Source organism: Quercus suber, unplaced genomic scaffold (genome assembly GCF_002906115.3).
Source record: "Quercus suber isolate HL8 unplaced genomic scaffold, Cork oak 2.0 scaffold_337, whole genome shotgun sequence".
NCBI lineage: Eukaryota > Viridiplantae > Streptophyta > Magnoliopsida > Fagales > Fagaceae > Quercus > Quercus suber.
Genome location: NW_027069789.1, coordinates 197,632 through 219,062, shown reverse-complemented (window position 1 = coordinate 219,062; position 21,431 = coordinate 197,632). Strand labels below are relative to the sequence as shown.

At 36.3% G+C, this 21,431-nt stretch overlaps 1 pseudogene; it reads left to right on the top strand.

The window, feature by feature from the left end:
- Window positions 1–1,584: 1,584 nt before the first annotated feature.
- Window positions 1,585–16,787, top strand: LOC112016040 (GDSL esterase/lipase EXL3-like; annotated as a pseudogene).
- Window positions 16,788–21,431: the final 4,644 nt, after the last annotated feature.

Below are 21,431 nucleotides of genomic sequence, written 5' to 3'. Positions count from 1 at the left end.
CTTAACCCAATCTATTTGAATATTTGGGTTAATTGGGTAAAGACTCATTAGGTTATTTAATTATATAGGTCTTAATGGATAAACCCACTAATACCTACTAAAACCCATCTAAAATTTAAATAAACAATATAAAATCTAAATTTCTAGAAAATAACCAAAATACCCCCAAAATGTAAAAAATAACCAAAATAATCCATAAAACTTAAAAATGACAAAATGCCCTCCGAAACCTAAAAATTGCCAAAATACCCCTAAAACTTAAAAAATGACCAAAATACTTCTGAAACCTAAAATTACCAAAATACCCCCTAAATCTAAAAAATGCCCGAAATACCCTTGAAACCTATAAAATGACCAAAATACCCCTAAAACCTAAAAATTACCAAAATACCCCCTAAACATAAAAAATGACCGAAATACTCCTGAAACCTATAAAATGACCAAAATACACCTGAAAACTAACAATTACTAAAATACCCCCTAAACCCAAAAGATTACTAAAATACCTCCGAAACATATAAAATGACCAAAATACTCCTGAAACCTTCAAAATACCAAAATACCCCATAAACCTAAAAAAAATGATCAAAATACCCCAAAAACTTAAAAAAATTAATAAAATACCCCCAAAACATAAAAAATGACCAAAATACCCCCAAAAACCTATCAAAAAGACTAAAATACCCCAAAACCTAAAAATTACCAAAATACCTTCGAAATCTAAAAATTGAACAAAAGCCCCACAAAATCTAAAAAATGACCAAAATACCCCTGAAACCATAAAATGACCAAAATACCCCCAAAACTTAAAAAATGTCCTAAATACCCCAAAAACCTAAAAAATGACCAAAATATCCCTTAATTGCAAGACAGAAAAAATGACCAAACCTCTATCCCAATGAAAATGTTTGTGGTTCAAATAACAACTATTCAATCACCAATAAATAAATAAATAAACATTTCTTGAAAATTTGACATGAGACAATAATTGCAAGACAAAAATTGCTTTCATCATTGTCAATCATTTTCACCAAATACGTTTTTCTTTTACTTGAATTGTCAATGTTGTTACTTGGAATACCAAATGGGATGAAATTAATATACATTTAGATTGTTGCAATATTATATAAGAGTAGTGTTATAGGTATTACAAAATTTACAACATTGGTCTTACAAATTGGTTGGCCGTAACCACAGACATTGATGGAATCGACAATCGACAACATCAAAGATTGGTGGTGTTGTGTTGGTTTTTATTTATTTGGGGGTAATGGAAATAGAAAAAGACATAATGGTAGGATTTAATAAAATAAGTGAACATGTCGTATATTTTTATTTGTGGAGTATAGAGTGAAGCGCAGAGAATGAGACAGAAGATTTGGACTCAAAAACTTGATGTAACTTTAGACTAAAAATTTGTTGTGCAATAAATAACATTAATAGTGGCTTTATGATTGGGTACTATAAAATGAGGGAAGAAACATTGAAGATCAACATTTCATAATTTGCTTGTATTCTTTCAATTTAAATTCAAACTTTGGAAGAATCCCAAAAGAGAAACCTAGAGCAATGCTTCACTCAAATATGAAACGTTTTTCTTCATCAACCACATTGTTTTTTTCTTTCTTTTGTTTTTGCTATTTTGTGCGCCTCAAAAGCTGTCATTCAGATACCAAGAAACGAGACAATTCCAGCAGTCATTATGTTTGGAGATTCCATTGTTGATACTGGCACCAACAACGATATCACAACAATAGCAAAGTGCAATTTTCTTCCATATGGGAGGGATTTCAAAGGAGGAATACCAACCGGAAGATTTTCAAATGGAAAGGTCCCTTCAGATTTCCTAGGTTACTATATCCGTCTCTCTCACGCAGACACACACTCATGACATTCGTGGTCTTGATGCTATTTCTATTCTCTTGCCTGCAGGTTACTTTTTTCTTTTCTTTTTTTTCCTAAGCTATTTTTTCACTACCATTTTCCTGGTCACGGTTTGACAATAGGCAACTAGTTGTAAGATAAGGATTCAAAAGTATGCTCCAAAACTCCATGTTTAACTTTGTGACTATTCATTGATGACTTTTACATAGAATGATATATTTTTGGTTTTTTCAAAAGAAGTATTAGGGTTCAATTCTTCAATTTCCACTTAAACTTTTTCACTGTTCGCTAAATCTAACATAAACTCTAAGATTTCACATGCAAAAATCAGTGAAATGATAATCAATGCACCATTAATTCCAAAAGAGGGGAAAGTACAGGCTTTCACGTGCATCCACCAGGCACAAGCGTAATTATTTTTTTAACAAAAATTTGTGAACCCGTATCAATAGAAAAGTTAGGTGATTATTTATGATAAATAAGGGGATATTTGGGGACTAGTATAGTAAGAGGATTGAATATAGTAAGTTAACACACACTTGAAAGGTTTTAGCAAACTAGCATCTCGAGTTTTAGAAACTTGAGTTCCATATAGAACTTGAGGCTTAAAGACTCACTTCCTACTTGCTGAGTTGGACACTATTATGCCACATAGATCTCAAGTCTTAAAGACTCAATTTTCATAAAAGAATAAGAACAATCTCAAGAACACGATGAAGATCTGAGATTTTGAAGAAATTGAAGACAAAGAGGAGAAACTGAATGCTCTAAAATGTGTGAAAACACAAGAGCTATTTAGATCCCAAATTAAAATTACTGCTCGATAGATTTTACTCTAGCTTATATTAAGTGCGGAAAAGAGTAAATGCGAGCAGATAAACAAACAAGCGACTCTAACTCATATTCATAATAACACAGCAGTAAAATGAAATGAAAAAGATGAGGGATGAAGAATGCAAACACAAGATAACACACCGATATGTTATCGAAGAGGAAACCGAAGAACTCGGCGAAAAACCTTTCCACCGCCCTCTAATCGGTAATCGATCCACTAAACAATCGGTTGGGATACATGGGTTAGCAAAAGACCCTCCAAACCTAATCTACCCGCTGTACCTAAGCCCTCCAAGCTCATACTCCAACAAGGCTTCTTAGAATCGTGTCTTGTCTAGCTCTCTAGATCCTGCAATACGCTTGATTGCATCTGCCAAAGCCTGGCTTCTTTCAATGCTTCCCAACAGCACCAAATCCTCACTTGACACTTTGAAAAGATGTGGTAAATGTTTGGGCTATCAACCTTTCGATGGTATGGAAATGGAGAGGTAAGAGTAGACGAAATCCACAAGCAAATGTGCAGAGATATGTGGATATAACAATCTCTAACTCTCAAGGTTTGTGGCTAGGGTTTTCTCTCTGAAGCACTCCTCAACATTTGTGAGTAATGTGGGTATATATTGTATGAGTACAGAAAGTGTGTATCAAATAGGACAATCTGGTAAGACAGAATGTTTCGCGAGTGTCTCGCAGGAAGGCCTTACCCACGAGCTACTCGCGAAACACAACTATCTCCATCTGTCCTGACTCTTCGCATTCTAGTTATGTGCAAGGCACATACATCATTTCGTAGGATGCTTAGTCGCGAGCTACCCCCAAAAACTCTTCAGTCTTCAATTACTTAAGTCTTCACACAAACTCTTTCTCACACAACCCTTACAATTAAATCCCACAATAAATATAGGGTACAAAAGATTGAATAAAATTACAATCAAATTTGGCACGGAATTAAAGCCAACAAAACACATAGTTGTAAATTACAACTTTACAATCTCCCCATTTGGCTATTCCATGACAAAACCCCTAAAACAGACTCTAGACTTCAACGTGAGTTTGGAAACAGTGGAAAAACTCGCTCACACCTAGTCTAGAAGCTGTGAAGCACTTGCACATATATACTTGTAACCTGAAACACTCGCACACAAACAAAACTTTCATTAAGCTTATGACAAGTTGAATACAAGATACGTACGTGAGCAAGTAAAGTGCGATCCAGTTTGTAAACACTATATATCATATAAGCATAGCTTGATCAAACAAGATCAGTCATTAAAGAATGACTACAATGGACATTTAGCAAGTAAATGTTCATCTGGACATGCAATGCAATGAAGACCAATCACAATGATCAATTGCATGTCCAACACACAACCAATGCAAAATACTCGAAGTATTTGCATCTAGGAAACAAGATCCTACTAGGGCACAAGTGTGAGATACTTAAGACATATTGTCAACATCTAAAAGTACAAAAAAAAAAAAAAATGCTACAAAGCATTGAGATAAACACAAATGCTGAATATAAGACTGAAATTAAGAATAATGTACTTAAGCATAAAGAAAAGCAATAAAAAACTATAAATCAAACAGCAGCTACTAGCTTCTCCTCCCTCTGTCACTACACTCCCCCTATCAACAACACCATCTCCCCCCTTTTGTCATGGAATAGCTAGTCTTCATATTCCTCTAGCTTCCTCTAAATTTGGTCCATCTGAGTCTGGAGAGATGTAAACTTGGTGTCGAAGCAAATGTGTTAGGAGGGCATGATGGTAGCGAGTCTGGATATTTTGGTAGTAATCTCTCGAAGAGTAGCCATGATGTTGTCTAGCTGTTCATCATAAACATGGAAGGTAAAGCTTGAACTTCCTAGAGTAGCATGACTTTCTTGCTTGGTGCTCTTCTTGGTATGACTCATGCTTGCATGGAGAGTGCAGATGTTAATTGGACTTGGCCTTGGGTATGGGCACTCATCTTCCAAAGGATGCACACCTTTGAGCTTCAAGATCCTTGAGATAAGGCGACAAAAAGGAATACAATTCCTTGAAGCAATCCGTTCAACTGTTTTTGCCAAGATGTGGAAAATATGAGAACACATATCAATCTTCTTGCTAGTGATCAGATCATGCAAGAATAATGCTTGACCGAGATTCATGTAACTGGTGCTTGACAAAGGATAGAGGTTACTAAACATGATCATTGTGAGTAGCCTTAATTCGGGAGATAGAGATGCCACACTTATTGACTTCCCATTGGATGAGAACTCCAATTTATCTCCTAAAGCTTCCTGAAGGACCTCCTCATCCAGATTCAGTTCATCATATACTGGTGGGTTAGTTAATATTGACCGGTTGATGTGTAGAATTTCGGCCAAGTAGACGGGCGTAACTAAGAATTGCTTTCCTCTAACCCAGCACTTGATCTCCTTTCCTTGAACAATGGCTTTCGCATAAAACTCTTTCACCAAGTTCTCGTATGCATCCTCAAGATTTAAGAGAAGAAAGTTCCAATCCTTGGTGGCAAACCATACGAGAATATTGGTGTCAAGAATACATGGTTGATTAACGGCCCTTTCAACCAACAACGGAGCATCTCGAAAATAGTTCGCATAGGTTTGAAATGCATCATAAGATTTGAACAAGTTAGGGTCATACACTCCCATTAAAGAACGAGTCGTCTTTGACCTAGGTGAAGGGTCATCAACATCAATCACCGGCTCTTTCTCTTTGCTGTTACCTCCTTTCACAGCTGAGCTTTTAAACGGAGACATTTGCATACAAAAACAGTAAACAAAGACAAGAAACAGGTGCACAAACACAAAACAAAACACAAAACATGATTAGATTCAAGTTAGTTTAAAACATAAGTAAAACAATACTTAAAACAGAGCATAACAGTCTTAAAACAGAACAAAACACACTTAAAACATCATGCTATAATTGTTAAAACATGTAAACAATAGTATAATGCATGAATTAAGTGACTGTGCATGTGTGTGCAGCATGTGATGCATAGGGTGTGCCTAGTGTGTGCCTAGGAGGTGCATAGCATGGCATAGCATGGCATGGCATGGCACAAAATGGGAAAGTGTGTAAAACGTGCTCATTGATCAAAACATGTCAAAAATGTTCAATCAAGAGTAAATCCAAGCATTGGCACTCAGTTGAGTCTAATTTAGCACAAAAATGTCACATGGACATTCTGTCAAGCACAAAGCATGCAACAGTGAACAACAACTATGAACAATGCATGAACACATGTGACATTGCCTCAACACATTTTTAAATTGCCACATGGGACCAACATAGATACAAACAAACCAAATGGGACTCAGCCAATCAAAGATTTAAAAAAAAAAAAATCACAAAATTAAGAATCCCAACCCTTTTTCGAAAAATCCCCAAATTTTTAAAACCCTAACTTAATTTCTACATAATCCTAGACAAACATGAAGAAAATGTTTTAGAAAACATACCTTGAAGTTGAAGATGTAGAAAACAAGCTTGAAAATGTTGGGGTTTGAGTGAAAAATGATTTTGGGTTGAGAGGGGTTCGAAAGAGACAATGCGAGAGAAAAACTGTCATATCTACTATATAAAACTGAAAACATGCATTTTTCGCAGGTTAGGCAATCGTGAGATTAGTCGCAAGAAGGACTGAAGCTGTTGCAAGAAGCTTTTAGTCACAAAACAGTTGCAATAGCCTTTGTATGAAATTCAAATTTTCCAGTTTTGGCCTAAAAATCATTTTGCGAGAAGAGTTTAGTCACAAAATACTCGTGAGACAGTCGCAAGACTCTCTATGTGAAATTGAAAAAAATTTATTTCCCTTAAACACTTTTCGTGGGAAGCTCTAATTCGCGAGCTTCTCGTGAAACAACCTCTGAACCTGTTTTTGAAAAAAAAAAACAAAACAAAACAAAAGTGCATTTTGAACAAAAACTAAAAGCACAAAAGTATAAAAACACTTTCAAAAACATATAAAGCACTCAAAAATCATTTTGGGTTTGATCAACAAGTACTTGAGCATACACATCACATTTGAACATGTATAATCACACAAATGAGATAAGCATTATTTGAACAAAGTCTTGTGTGTTGTGGGTGAGTACCAAATGTGGAATAGTCCTTAGACCAGAGTGAAGCTTCAATGTTCAATTCAATCAAGTCATACACAACTGGTACAAAATCAAGTGATCTATGTCAATTATAGAAATGAACATATATGACCTCCCACAAGAGAATGATTACAAAATTTAGATGCTTTTCATTTGGCTTCTGCATAAATCATAACATTTGATCCTTTTTGGATAATACATCTCTTTTTGAGATCGGTGCTTGAAATTTTTGATATTTCAACATTGAGAGTTAGCCTTTGGCTTTTTGAACACCATACATTTCAAAACAAAAGTCATTTTCCCTTTATCCTAGTCAAATACTTGTATGTGTAAGATGCTTTTGCTGCTCATTATCTCTTTTTCAGTTTGAGATTTATATTTTGTGAGCTCTATTGCAAAAACATAAAAATAAAGGTGGGAAGATATATAGGCATAAGTCTATGCAAGTATCAAGACCATTAAGACTACTGACCAATCATTTATAACAAGCTTGAAAATCTATTTACAACAATCACACATAGTTTTCAAGATTTCTCCCACAAAGATATATGTGCATACATAACAAGTTAAGTTCGTAAATGCACTACACCATTAGTACAAAGGTACTAAGCTAAACTCACATGTGATATACACAACACAAGCAATCAAACTTTTTAAAGATTTTTCAATTTTTATGGTTTTTGAATCTTTGAACACACTCAAAACCAGAACAACTGAAGTAAGATCAACAAAAACAAGTACATAACAAAAACTTGTAAAAGAAATATGCTATAAACCGGAAGCAATGCATGACATGATGCATGAACCTATGATCCTAAACATTGGAAGTATTAATGCATGGACATAGGAGGTGATCATGCATGAATACCCTTCTTCACCCACACGTCACCTTCTGTTGAAGTTTGCCAAACAGGTGGTGAATGCATCAATCATTTTCATCACATCTATCACTTCGAAATCACCATCTCGGCCTCTTAATTGTTCAACAGCCTAATTCCTTTTGTCATCTCTTAGTCCTATTGACCTTTGATCCCTTGCATTTTTCAATGCTCTAAGCTTATAACAATTTGGTCTGATGTGTCCGTGAAGTCCACAATGATGGCAGAAATGTTTTGTTCTCGGACCTCTTTGTGATTTTAGAAGTGATTTCCCTTTGGCTTCAGGTTTGACCACTGATTGATTAAGAGGTTTTATCAACACCCATTGGTCATCCCTATTCTTATTCTTCTCTTCCTTCACTTCTCAACAGTAGTGGTAACTACTATTGGTTCCTTGGCTTTCACAAACTTTACTTTCTTGGATATATTGACAGCCGAACTACTCTCTCTAGTATATCCCAATCTAGTTTTGTCGGAAAAAGGTTTTTGATGAGAAAGGACATCATCAAGCTTTTTGGAAGAGACTCGCTCTACTTTAGCATTTGCTTGAATCATTTCAAGCTCAGGGAATTTGACCTTTGTGTACGCTTCAGTTAGCTCACCATTCAGCGTCTCTATTTCATACTTGGCCTCCTTATATTGCACTAGAAGACTTTTGTAGTCCCCCTCTACCTTTTTCATCTTTTTAACGGCTGCCTTGGCCATTCTTGCATATTCTCCTGATTTCTTAAGAAGGGAATTGTAGTTCTCTTGAAGGCCCACTGTACTTTCATCTTCCTCAACATCGAATTCTTCTACTACTCCAATTGACTCCATCTCACTATGCTCCCCAATCTCCTTCCACTAGTAAGCTCAAGTCCTCCGAAGACTCAACGTAAGCAATAGTCATAAAAGAAGAGTAATTCCTTTCTCCATCACAGCTCTCTTCCAAATCTAAATTGGAAGAGTTCGAATCACTAAGAGTTGTGGCATATGCCTTGCCCTTCATTCTCAAATAATTAGGACATTCTTTCTTGACATGTCCACGTCCATTGCACTCGAAGCAAGTGATTCCTTGAGTAGATTGAGACTCCTTCCCATCTTTCCTTTTGAAGTCCTTTTTATCCTTTCTAAAACTTGGGAATTTCCCTTTCTCAGCAAATTTTCCATTGTTCTTGAACTTCAAGAATTTTTTGAAATTCTTCACAAGATATTCCTTGAGTAGATTAAGACTCTTTCCCATTTTTCCTCTTGAAGTTCTTTTTATCCTTTCTGAAACTCGAGAATTTCCCTCTCTCAGCAAATTTTCCATTGTTCTTGAACTTCAAGAATTTTTTGAAATTCTTCGCAAGATATGCAACTTCTTTCTCGACAACATCCTCATCCGATGGGTCGTGAGCTTCTATTCTTTCATTAATCGTCTTAAGAGCAAGGGATTTGCTCTTCCTTTATGGTGGCAATGATAGCTTATAAGTTTGAAGTGAGCTAATCAGTTCTTGAACTTTGATATCATCAAGGTCCTTACTCTCTTCAATTGCTGTAACCTTTGCATGGAAGCTCTTTGGCAATGATCGAAGGATTTTCCTCACTATCTTTAAGTCCTCCGTTTTCTCACCCAAGTTGAACTTGCCAATAACCACCTCATTAAGCTTGCTATAAAATGAGTCACACAACTCGTCTTCACTCATTTTTAGCTCTTCAAACCGAGTGGTTAGCATTTGCAATTTAGTGTCTTTCACTTTCTTTGTTCCTTTATACGTGGTCTCCAATATTTGCCACGCCTCTTTGGTAATAGTGATGTGAGATATCCTGTGGAGCTCATCTGGAGATACACCATAAAAAATAGTATTTAGTGCTTTGCTATTTGCATTAGCCGCTATGAGGGCTACCTTATCCCATATGGATTTGACTACCTCCAGCCTAGTCCATCCAATATCAACGGCATCCCAAACACTTTCATCTATTCAACACAAAAATGCCCTCATCTGAACTTTCCAAAAGGCATAATTGCTACCATCAAAATATGGTGGAGCATTTAAAGATTGAGACCGGTCCATCTCAAAGGGTCAAGAATCACACTCAGGTATTAAAACCAAACAAGTGTACTCGCTCTGATACCAATTGAATGCTCTAAAATGTGTGAAAACGCAAGAGCTATTTAGACCTCTAAATTAAAGTTACAGCTCGATAGATTTTACTCTAACTTATACTAAGTGCGGAAAAGAGTAAATGCGAGCAAATAAACAAACAAATTACTCTAACTCATATTCATAATAACACAACAGTAAAATGAAATGAAAAAAAAGTAGGGAAAAAGAATGCAAACACAAAATAACACGCCCTCCAAGTGGTAATCGATCCATTAGACAATGGTTAGCAAGAGACCCTCCAAGCCTAATTTACCCGCTGTATCTAAGCCCTCCAAGCTCCTACTCCAACAAGACTTCTCAGAACCATGTCTTGTCTAACTCTCCGAATCTCGCAATACGCTCGGTTGCATCCGCCAAAGCCTGGTTTCTTCCAATGCTTCCCAACAGCACCAAATCCTCACTTGATACTTTGAAAAGGTGTGGTAAGTGTTTGAACTATCAACCTCTCAATAGTATGGAAATGGAGAGGTAGGAGTAGAGGAAATCTACAAGCAAATGTGTAGAGATATGTGGGTATAACAATCTCTAACTCTCAAGGTTTATGACTAGGGTTTTCTCTCTGAAACACTCCTCAACATTTGTGGGTAATATGAGTATATATAGTGTGGGTACAGAAAGTGTGTATCAGATAGGATAATCTGGCAAAATAGAATGTTTCGCGAGTGTCTCGCGAGAAGGTCTTACCTGCGAGTTACTTGCGAAACACAGTTGTCTCTATCTATCCTGACTTTTTGCATTATAGTTATGTGCAGGGCACATGCATCATTTCGCGCGATGCTTAGTCGCGAGCTACCCACGAAAACTCTTCAGTCTTCAATTGCTTGAGTCTTCACACACTCACTATCTCTTTCTCTCTCACCCAACCCTTACAATTAAATCCCATAATAAATACAGGGTACAAAAGATTGAATAAAATTACAATCAAATTTGGCACGTAATTAAAGCCAACAAAACACATAGTTGTAAATTACAACTTTACAGAAACCAAAGGAAGAAGAAGAATAGTTCACACGGGAAGATCTGAACATGATGAAGGATTCCACGGAAGAATATGAAGATCGGAACACGATAAAGGATTCCACGGAAGGAGACAGGACCAGGTGATCAAAGAAGAACAAAGAACAAAGAAGAAAGGAGTCCACGGAAGAAGAAAGGACCAGGTGAACACAAGAAATCAAGTTTTTAAAACTCGATTACCACGTGGATTTTTTTCCACATCAGCTTACCATCACACACAACTCGAGTTTTAGAAACTTGAATTTCACTTTGAATTTGAGTTTTAGAGTTTTGAGTTTTAGAAACATGACAACTAACTAAAATATTTTAAAAATAATGTTAAATGGAAAAAAAATTCTGATAAATAATCAATAGTCATCTTATGTTATTTGTTAAAGAGGTTTGTTAGACCTAACATGGATTATGAAAAAGGGATTGAGTTTTTGTTTATTTAGTTCTTTTACTATTTATTTTTAAAGCAAATCCCAAATACACTCAAACGGAGCCTACACGTGGAATTTACAAACTTTTTTTTTTCAATTTTTTGCTAAACAAATAAACCGTACTCTCACGTTTTAATGGTAGGTGTTTATTACATTATTAATATTATGATAAATAATTAATAATAACTTTAAAAGCTTTTTATGGTAATAGTATTTACATAATTAATAACAAGTTAATTAAAATGTTAATTACGTGTTAGTTTAAAATTTGACTTTGAAGTTTCAACGTTGCTTTCTCATTAATTTAGTAAATAATCAATATTTTGTTGAATGATTAAAGGATAATTTGAATGTAATTTTCAAATTAAAGTAAAGAAAATCTCAATTTAATATGGAAAATGTTTTGTAAATGTCTTCGCAACACTTCTTTCTTGGTCTCTTACTAAAATAGTTACAACTTAAAATATAATTTTTAGTGAAATATATTATTTAAATTTTTTGATAAATAAATAAATGTTATTAATGAAATTATTAGTAGTCTATGAAGATTTTTTATTTAATAGTTGAATATTGGACAGATACAAAAAAATTAATAGAAATAATGGTGTGATAAATTGTGATTAGAGTCATTAGACCTACAAACTTTTGAAGGAAAGTCTAATTACCTTACTTTGTGATAAAGTCATAATTCTGTTGATAAATAATTCCATAACTGAAACAATATATTAGTGGAATATTTGGACATGGCTTTTATTTTTCTAATATAAAAGTGTATACTCACTTAAACATTATTATATTATTTTAAATATATTTTTCAGTAAATATTTTTAGTCATGATCATATTTTATATTTAAATTATTTATTGTGTAATTTTAAAAATATGAATAATTTATATAAATTTTAAATTATAAATTAAATTAGATATATAACATTATTGGTTTGACTATCGATCTAACTCTAATCAGATTACAGAACTGAGAACTATTAACTTTTATAATTCTTTGACCGATTTAGTTCTAGAGAATCGAGAACTTTTAAATTTTTTTTTTTTAATAATCGATTTGGTTTTTAAAACCATGGTAGGAGGTGAAAATTATGAATTAAGTTCTTCAGTTTTTTCCTTTTTTTTTTTTTTTTTTTTTTTTGCAATTAGTGACAATTGTCTTGTTTGGTTTGGTCCTAGTGACAGTCCGACTCTGACTCAAGCTGTCACATTCAACAATGTTCACATATTGAGATTGGGTTGGCCCAAATATTAGGAAGCCCATTTAAACATTACGAAAAGAAAAAGTAGAAACACTCTTTCTTACAGCAGACCTTTATCTGCACTCGTTTATGTGCGTTACTGGATAATTTGTTCATTTCAGCGAATGAGTTGTCTCCATCAATGGCAATTACTAATGGCTTGGGCTTTTATGTGTTAGCAAGGCAACATAAAATAAAAAATAAAAAATAAAAGAAAAAAACCACTCTAATTCAGAATTTAATATATATAACATCACAACTTGGACCAAAAATTAAGAATATATACTCAGGCCTAATAATTTTATATTTGTTATTGCACTTATATAATTTTGTTTTTGTGTATAACTTTCACTCTCACATGTATACCTAACATTATAGACCTCTAACTATATCATATAGTGTTCAAATAAAAAATTCATAGAGATTTTATATGTCATTGGTGAACTAAATTAAATTTGTAATTGAAAATTTGTGTGAACATCAAACCAAACAGGTCATTTCAATCAATAAAATTGAAATGACCTGTTTGGTTTGATATTTGCACAATTTTAGCACCGTGTTTTTTAGCAAGGCTACTTTGAATGAGAGGAAGCTTGAGATAATAGATCTTTTGGGAGTAAGTGAAGTGCAGGAATATGAGAAATACCTTGATCTTCCAGTGGTGGTTGGGAGAAACAAAGAGGCGAGTCTCAATTTCATTAAGGAGAGAGTGTGGAATAAGCTACAAGGATGGAAGGAAAAACTCCTTTCACAAGCAGGAAGGGAGGTGCTCCTAAAAGTGGTAGTTCAAGCTATACCCACTTTTGCGATGAGTTGTTTCAAACTCCCATCCGGATTATTAAATGATATTGAGATGATGATAAGGAAATTTTGGTGGGGTCAACGAGGAGACCAACGTAAGATCCATTGGAAGAATTAGGAAACATTGTGCAAACCAAAGGCGTTGAGGGCATGGGCTTCAAAGATTTGGAAAAAATTAATGAGGCTATGCTTGCTAAGAAAGTGTGGAGATTATTGGTGGATCACTCATCCCTCTTTTATTGAGTCTTTAGTGCGAAATATTTCCCAAGTGGTTTAGTTTTTTATGCAAAGGTAGATTTGGGATCGTATGCGTGGCAAAGCATTGTAAAGGCTAGATAACTTGTCCAATCTAGGTTGCTTTGGACAGTTGGGAACGGAATGAAGATTAACATTTACAAAGATAGGTGGTTGCCTAGGGGGGCCTCGGCTCGTGTAGTTTCTCCGAAGAATGAGAAGGCCTCAAATTAGGTAGTTGCTAATTTGTTGATATCAGGGGGGAAGGTTGGAATGACCAACTAGTGGATGCACTTTTCCTGCCATTTGAAGCTCATAGAATCAAGGGCATCCCACTGTGTGTCACGGACTAGGAGGATTGCGTTACATGGCTGAGGAGCAGGTCGGGATCCTACTCAGTAGAAACGGGCTATCAACTGTTGTGTGAGACTGAGCTGAATGCCTTGCCATCTAGCTCCAGTTCTTATGAGGTAAAATTCTTTTGGAAGAGTATTTGGCATTTGAAAGTTCCCAATAAGGTTAAGGTGTTCCTTTGGCAAGCTTGTTCAAATGCACTCCCAACTAAGGTAAACCTACAAAAAAGAAAAGTGGCGGACAGTCCTATGTGTGATCAGTGTGGTTACAAGGTTGAAGACGCATTACACGCAATCTAGGAATGTGATAATGTCCGTAAGGGGTGGGTGTCTTCCTTTGCAAATGTGAGGAGTAAATTCCAAAACATCGAATCAATGAGTGACCTGGTTAGCACCATTAAGGCTGAAGGGAAAAATCTGGAGGAGGTTGCGATAATTGCTTGGTTAATCTGGCTTCGGAGAAATAAACTAAGAACCAATGAAGTTGCTTTGCCAAGTACAAAACTTGCCCAATAAGCTTCAGCCTTGTTGGTTGAGTTTCAGCAGGGAAGATAGAGGCTAGAACTGAAATAAAGGATTAGATCGGTGCGGTGGCAACCTCCAACAGAGGATATAGTGAAAGCCAATTTTGTTGGGGCAGTGTTCGGGGAGGAACAAGAAGTAGGCATTGGAGTGGTCATTCGTAACAAAGAAGGGCAGGTTTTGGTGGCTTTGTCAAAGAAGGCGATGATGCCAGTATCAATGGAGATTCTAGAGATGTTAATGGCCCGAAGAGCTGCAATCTTTGCTCAGGAACTTGGCTTTTGTCAGGTGTGCTTTGAAGGTGATGTAGAACTTGTGGTGAAGAGCTTACAGACATGGACGGACTCTAATGTGCTGGTTGGTCATCTAGTAAATGACTTCATGTTTATAAGGGCTTATTTTCAATCCTACTCTATCATCCATGTAAGGCGGTAGGGCAACCATGTTGCCCATGCTCTAGCTAGGGATGCTAGGTTCTCTTTTCCTTTAAGAGTTTGGGTGGAGGAAGTTCCACTAAACATTTTCAGTTATGTTGTAAAAGATTTGCCTCCGTAATAAAAATTCTCGGAGTGCGGTTGTTCCTCAAAAATAAAAAAATAAAAAAAGGTCATTTCAAAATCCTAAATTAGTTAGTGTTTGTTAAGAGTTGTTCTTTCTATGTCCATTTTAAGTGTGAGTTTGGTATCAACTTATTTAGCTTTTATTTGAAAGCACTTATATATTGGAAAAGTGAGATTTTAAAAAGTTGTACATAAAATCTAAATGAAAAAGCTGTATGCAAACAGACTATAAGAAGTAATCCAATTTTTCTTCTTTCTTTTCAGTGGAAGAATTAGGAATTAAAAGAGCTCCTACCAGCATATAGGGATCCAACTTTGCAACCCAAAGATCTCTTATCAGGTGTAAGCTTTGCTTTGGGTGGCATAGGATATGATCTTTTAACATCTAAAATAGTGGTATGCGCATTTTATACACTTCTTTATCCTTTTTTTTTTCTTTTTTTTTTTTAAATACATATAGTCAATCATTCCACTACCTGAGCAATTACAAGACTTCGAGCAATACATAGGAAAGTTGAAAAGAATTGTTGGCGAAGGAAGAACAAACTTCATATTAGCCAAAAGTGTAGTCTTTGTGGCTGTTGGTAGTAATGACAATGCCAATGCCTATTATCTTTCTAGAATTAGGAAAGCCAAATATGATGTTTCTTCTTACACTGATCTTTTGCTCAATTTGTCTTCTACTTTCATCAACGTAAGTCAATATTCTTTTGTTTTTCCTTAATTTTTCCCTTATAATTTTTTTGTGAATAAAATTATATATTAAGGAAAAAGGGAAAGGGGCCTAGCCCCATCTCATGCTTCTTGAAAACCTAAGCAAAGTGAGAAGAAATGGTAAAGGGCATCCCAATTACAATGAGCAGCCTAACAAGTCAAGTATGATAGGTGATGCTTAAGTTCACTAATAACTGGGGATGCTTAACCTCAAGTTCACAACCCACATAGATCCCATGTTAACGGGAAGATATCTTATGCATCCAATATATATATTACTCCTCTTATAATATGTTAGTCCTGCACAAGTATGATGTATATATTAAATGCACAACATAATTATTACAAGTTGCCTTACATCTTACCTCATTAATAATTTAACACTTTGTAGGTAGGAAATGTGAGTTGTATGCCTTAGACCATGTCCAAAAAATTAATAATTCAAAATATCAAACACCATATAAATTTAATAACAACATAATATATTACTTAATTCTTTGATGTTAAAATTAATATAGTGGTGGGCATCTTCAGCGGAAAGTGATGTTTCTTACAAAATATTTGAAGGAACTATATGGAGTAGGAGCACGGACAATTTTCGTTTTAAGCGTACCACCACTAGGATGTTTGCCATCACAACGAACTTTGATTGGAGGCAAAGAAGAAGAGTGTGCAAAAGAGCCGAATCAAGCATCGCAAGTGTTCAATGATAAACTTTCCAAGGAGCTGGGTTACCTTAACAACAATCTGCCTAACGCAAAGGTGGTCTATATTGACGTCTACAACCCTCAACTTTATATCATAACAAATCCAAAGAAATATGGTAATATACCTCTTCTTTACAATTTCAATTTTTTTTTAAAAAAAAAAATATTCTTAATTTCAGGATTTGAGGTTGCAAATAAAGGTTGATGTGGCACAGGATCTATAGAGGCATCAATACTGTGCATCAAATTAACCCCTTTCACTTGTACAGATGACTCCAAGTATGTGTTTTTTGATAGTTATTATCCTACAGAAAAAACATACCAGATTATTGTCGATGGAATCCTTAAAAAATATATCAACAGCTTCCTTTGAGGTTGTTGATTTTCTTCTACTCAAAAGTATTAGCCAGACTTTGTATTTTCGTTTCCTCCTATTATTATTGTTACAAAGTTTTGAAATTTCATAAAGCTCGATCCAATTATGTGAATCAATTTCACTTGTCTTTTATTTCACATCGAATAAAAATTCACAAATTTAAAAAGACCCAGTAATATAATTATTTACCTGGACAAAAGTAATCATCCAAGCAATGTCTCTTAAAATAACTGTTTTAACTACTTAATTGATTATGCAGTGAAATCAATCAGCTTATGTTGATTACCAATTTAAGCAAGTCACCTATATGTAAAGAAATAAAGCATAAGACAATGAACGTGCGATATGGTCACGTCCAAGTAAGGGGAAGTCACAATGGTCGTTGCCTATAACCATTTTACATGTACAACTATTAGAGATATGTAATAGGCACAATCCTAATCTTACCTTGTGTGCAAGACAAATCTCCTACCTGTATTACAAGTCTGTTAACCATAGTTAATGTATGGTTAGTCTAGGATTTAGTCTCCTATATATACTCATGTTATGTTCATTGTAACACAAGATTTGTACTACATACACTCTCATATATTAAAGATGTAACTCTTAAACTCTTAAGAGTTTCCTCCGTGTATGTAAACCGTTAGTCTGAATCATGTAACGCTCGTATGTTCTTGTGTTCTTCATTTTTTGTTTCTGTTTTAGCATCTATTCTAGCATATTCAATACGGTATATCAATGCTAATATTTAACCCAAAAAAAAAAAAAAAAAAAGAATCATGTGATATGGTGATGAATTAGAAAATTAATGGAGAACCTCCAAAGGAAAAACCATTAGGGGTGCACCATTACCCCTGACAAATATATTCACTACTATAATTGAAGTTTATAATTTGAGACAAACCCTTGGCTCTAGACTCTACTTGATAGATAAATTTATTGATTTGGCCCGATAATGAGCTTAAGATCAAATCTAAAATCTTCTATTATGAATGTTGATGAGTATCAAGTGGAGATCGTCTAGGTTAAACACGACCTTAGCCACATTCGAATCAGGAACGAGAATAAGGGCAAGACCTCATCATCATACATCGTCCTTATAGACGAGGCAGGCCAGCATTCATTGAAGGCATAAATAAATACCCTCAGGACAGCTGACAAGCAATGAGTGAGCTGGAACAGTTACAAGAGTAATGACGGCCCAACGGTCATCCGTTACACCTTAAATGGAATCATCATTGTTAATTAATGCTGCGTTTCTCTCAAGAGAAAAACGCTCAAAGCAGCATCAACAGACATAACTGCACCGACCCGAAGCAAACTATAAAAAGGGGAATAGAACTCAGGTAAAAGGACATGAAAAACTTGAGAGACACTTGTGAGAGAATTCTTTGAGAATTGTTAACCTGACTTTAGCATCGGAGCATTCTCAATTGGCACCACACTGGTGAAAGCCTCCTTTGGCTTTTTTTTCTTAACAGCAGGTATTGGAGTTTGTCCATCAACATTTATGTGGAACATACTGACGAGGTCAACTTTTGGCTTCATTAGTTTGGCGCCGTCTGTGGGGAGCGCGTTGTTTATGAGTTTATTCTTTCTCAAACCATCGTGCTCCTATCGCTAAAGTTCTTGTCGCTTGATGGACACCACAGCAGCACCACCCCCAAATCCTGTGGTGATGGCTCAACAGATCCAGGCTTTGACAGCAAATGTACAAGAGCTAATGAAGCAGAACGAAGAGCTAAAGTGCTGAGCCTGTCCAAAGGGTAGTAATGCTTCGCATCACCGATGTAGCCGTAGCAGACATGACGAGGAAGCTACCAGCCCTAAAAATAGTAAGGGAAAGGATACAACATAATACACTGGGCAGTCCATGCATGATAACGAACACCTGATAAAAAGTTTTCGATGGGAGCTTGACAAAGTGAAGAATGCCATGAAAGGGAAGACAACAATGAACCTTGACGGCATGCTTAAACGAACAGATTCACCTTTCATAGCTAGTGTTTTGGAGTGCCCCTTACCTCCGAAGTTTCGTTTGCTGCAGCTGGAGTTCTATGATAGCACGAAGGACCCTCTTGACCACATAAGGGCCTTCAAGACTATCTTGAACCTCCAACAGACCCTGAATAAAGTTATTTGTAGATCTTTCCCTACCACCCTTAGAGGGGCTGCTAGGGTGTGGTTTAGTAAGCTGCCAGCATCTTCAATAGCGAATTTTGAACAACTCAGTGACTGTTTTGTTTGCCATTTCATTGGGGGACAGCATCACAAAAGGCCAACCTCTTACTTGCTAACAGTAAGGCAGCAGGAAGGGGAAAGCCTAAGGGATTATGTGAAACATTTCAACAAGGCTGTGTTGGAGATTGATGAAGCTGATGACCAGGTGATAATGACGACCTTTTAGGCTGGGCTTAGTAACCCCGATATTGTCTTTTCTTTAGGAAAGACACTGCCAACCTCTATGACGGATCTCCTGTTCAAAGCCCAAAAGTACATGAACGGAGAGGACGCCCTTACTGCGAAGGGGCTAACAAGAAAACAGAAGAAGGAAGAACCTGGTGATTCTTATGGTAAAAAGAAGGATCGTAAGCCCTTACTGCAAACAAAATCCTGATGTAGATTGATGAACCAAGACTAAAATGGCCCAAGCCGTTAAGCACGTCCTCCAGGAAGTGTGACCTGAAGAAATACTATTATTTTCACAAGGATCACGGCCATTACACTGACGAATGTTGCGATTTGAATGAACAAATAGAAGAACTGATTCAACAGGGAAAATTTCAAAAGTTCATCAAGAGGGACCAACATCCCCAAGCGAGGACTGATGACAAACCTCATTACGACGTTAAGGATGATGGACGGGATCATCCAAAGCAAGTCGTGGGTGAAATACGAATGATAACAGGGGGACCCGTATCAGGAGGGTCATACAAGTCTTTGAAGAAGACTTATTATAGGCAGATCAACAATGTTCACATCAAGCATTCGTCTTTAAAGTATCAACGATCAAAGAGTGATGATATCACATTCTTTGAGTAGGATGCAAGTGGGATTAAGCAACCCCATAATGATCCACTCGTCATTATGCTGGAAATTAAAGGTTTCAACACAAGGAAAGTATTGGTTGATAACGAGAGCTCTGCGGATATAATGTACATGACGGCCTACCAATAGTTAAGGTTGGACCTAAAAAGACTTAGACCTTTCAAATCCCCATTGGTCAGCTTCAGTGGAGATAGAATTTATCCAAAAGGAATTATCTCATTATCAGTCACAGCTGGAACACATCCTACCCAAGTAACAAAACAAGTCTATTTTTTTATTGTCGATTGTCCATCGTCCTATAATGTCATCCTAGGATGACCTACGCTGAATCGACTTAAGGCTGTAACCTCGACTTATTACTTGAAAGTGAAGTTTCCAACCCCACATAGGATAGGGCAAATACGCGGATCAGCTTTTGGCCAAAGAGTGTTACCAAGTGGTATTAGCTTCAAGAGAAAACCATGCCTGGGTGGTGGAAAAAGAACCAAGGAAGCCTACTCAAGTGCTGGAAGATGTGAGCCTAGTAGAAGGAGACGCTACCAAAGTTACAAAGGTGGAAGCAGGACTTGACTCAGACCTGAAGGACAAGATCGTGGAGTTCCTGAAGCAGAATCTAGATATCTTCGCTTAGACTCACGAAGACATGCTGGGTATAGACAACAAAGTGATAGAACACAAGTTGAAGTCGATCCCACCAAAAAGCCCGTCTAGTAGAAACGATGAGTTTTTGCTCCTAAAAGGAACAAAGCTATTGTGGAAGAGGTAGAGAAGCTTTTAACTGCTGGGTTCATCAGGGAAGTCTACTACCTTGAATGGTTAGCTAACGTCATCATGGTGAAAAAGTCCAATGAGAAATGGCGCATGTGCATTGACTTTATAGATCTCAACTGTGCTTGCCCGAATGATAGCTTTCCACTTCCCAAGATCAATCAGTTAGTGGATTCAACTGCAAGCCATGAGCTATTGACCTTCATGGACGCATTTTCAGGCTACAACTAAATCTGCATGAACAAAGAGGACTAGGAGAAAACAGCCTTTCTTACTAGCCAGGGGTTATACTGCTACAAGGTTATGCTATTTGGCTTGAAGAATGTAGGGGTGACTTATTAGAGGCTAGTGAATCAGATGTTTAGCAAGCAGATTGGACAAAATATGGAAGTCTATGTGGACGACATGCTTGTAAAGAGCAGGAAAGCAGAGTTACACTTGGATGACCTCAAAGAAACTTTCAATACATTGAGGAAGTATCAGATGAGGTAGAACCCAGCGAAGTGTGTATTTAGGGTCTCATCAGGCAAGTTCTTACGGTTTATGGTCTCACAACGAGGCACAGAGGCCAATCCAGAGAAAGTCAAAGCTATACTAGACATGACCTCCCCAAGAAATGTGAAGGAGGTACAGAGGCTGATGGGACGAGTAGCAGCTTTGAACAGGTTCGTCTCTAGAGCCATAGATAAATGTCTCTCGTTTTTCAAAACATTGAAGCAGGCTTTCCAATGGACGAAGGAATGCGAAGAAGCCTTCCAGACCCTCAAAGACTACCTGTCCAAACCACTCCACCTAAGCCCGTCCATTGTAGGAGAAGATTTATTC